This window comes from Galeopterus variegatus, unplaced genomic scaffold (assembly GCF_000696425.1).
Source record: "Galeopterus variegatus unplaced genomic scaffold, G_variegatus-3.0.2 Scaffold4087, whole genome shotgun sequence".
Classification (NCBI taxonomy): Eukaryota; Metazoa; Chordata; class Mammalia; order Dermoptera; family Cynocephalidae; genus Galeopterus; species Galeopterus variegatus.
In genome coordinates, this window is record NW_007730198.1 from 111,590 (window position 1) to 113,314 (window position 1,725).

Sequence of the window (1,725 nt, forward strand, 5' to 3'; positions counted from 1 at the left end):
GAGGGTTCGGATCCCATGTGGAGACCAGTTCCCGCTCACTGGCTGAGCGTGGTGCAGGCGCTACACCAAGGGTTGCAATCCCGTTGCCGGTCCCCGGTAAGGGCACGACACCGAGGGTCGCAATCCCATTACCAGTCAGTAAAAAAGACAAAAAGAAAAAAAAAAAAAAAAGAAGGTACTCGGATTATTTAGAAAAACCCAATTACTTTGTTTACACTAAAATTATGATTTTTCACATGTCTTTGGCATTCGTCAGGTGGGAGGAGAAGCCAAGACACTTTTGGAAGCGTCATAATGAAAAGTGAATCATTTGACCCATCACTAAGATGCAGCTACCTCAGAGGTGTGAAGTGGCAGCTGATTAGCAGGTTCTTACAGCATATGCTATAGTTTAATTTGTGGAATATAAGACATGGATATATTTTAATAGAAACTTTTCAGAAACTTCCTCAGATCCACATTACAGCACATATAACAAGTATTTGGAGATAAGGGAGATGCAGTATCCCATCCTTTAGCTCCCCAGGAGGTGATGGGTAAGGGGAGGTCCCTGGGATATGGGTATGCACTTGTCTGCACATGCACTTCACTTAGCAGGCCTGACATACTTCTCTATTTCAGATGGAATATTTTTCTAAACTTTTAATATATGTCTTTGGAGATAGATTATCTTATCCATATGGAGTCTTCTGTGAGTTGCTTTTGGCTTCTTTCTGTTTCTTGTTCTTGTTTGTTCACTCCATACCTCTAGACATGAATTCATTTCCCCCCAGAAATATGAAACTAGGTCATATCTTGTGGTGAAATAGTTCTGTAGATTCCTGGGATTCTGAAAATAACAGCAATAAGATACCATTACAGCAATTTCAGCAAACATTTATTGAGAATGGAGAGTCTCCCTGTCACTATGTGAGTATCTCTTGTTTAGAAATGGGCTTATTTTTCTGTACTTTGATGTTCTATTGAGGCCACATGGTCCCATGGATTGCTGGGGGAAGGGAGATGGCTTGAATTTCTCCTTAAAGGGGAATCATCCCAGCGATAGTCTCAGGGAAGGGACAAGTCCTTAGAGCAAACAAGAACTGAGAAAAAGTATGGGCAAGATCCTGGTTAGAAGTGGAAAGATGGTTTCTGCCTCAGTTACCAACCAGGGAGTGTGCGTAACCCCTGAGTGTACCTCATGATTGGTTATAACATGTGTCTCAAATAACAACTCTTCATTCACTTTTAAAAGTCTATTTGATTTAAGGTTATTCTTCTATGGTACTAGGGAGAAAAAGGTGACGCTTCAGCTAACTGGGTAACAGTGTGTGACCCTATGTGTACTGCATGTGAGCATCGTCTATTATATGTTTGTCATGGCTTTTTTTTTTTAAAGGCTGCAAACTACTGCTCTAAGGGAACCCAAGGGAAAGATAAATAAGCTGTACATTATAGGTTATATTATCTAGTTGCAGGTTACTAAAAACTCATTTATAGTGTTGTGGGGAATCAAGGAGAGAAGAAAGGTTTGTTTCTTTTACTAGTGAGATCCCCAAGGGATGGTTTCCTTAGGGAAATCTCCCTCCACTGACAACTGTGCAGGATTGGAAATGATGGGAAATGGTGGTTTTCCTTAAAAAATCTACTTTGAGGGTCGGCCCAGTGGCGCACTGCTACAGTGTGCCGCTTGGGAGCGAGGTGGCGCTCCCGCCGAGGGTTCAGATCCCACATACAGACCGGCCG

At 42.1% G+C, this 1,725-nt stretch overlaps 1 protein-coding gene across 2 annotated transcripts in view; it reads right to left on the reverse strand.

Annotated features, from left to right (window-relative positions):
- Positions 1 to 166: 166 nt before the first annotated feature.
- The window catches only part of VTCN1 (V-set domain containing T cell activation inhibitor 1), a 71,070-nt gene continuing 69,511 nt past the window's right edge, over positions 167 to 1,725 (reverse strand). Inside the window, exon 6 of one of the 2 annotated variants that reach the window (XM_008586715.1) lies at positions 167 to 821. The gene's annotated coding sequence lies outside the window, so the exon portion shown is untranslated. The remainder of the gene's footprint in view (positions 822 to 1,725) is intronic. The other variant, XM_008586716.1, reaches the window with a different exon arrangement.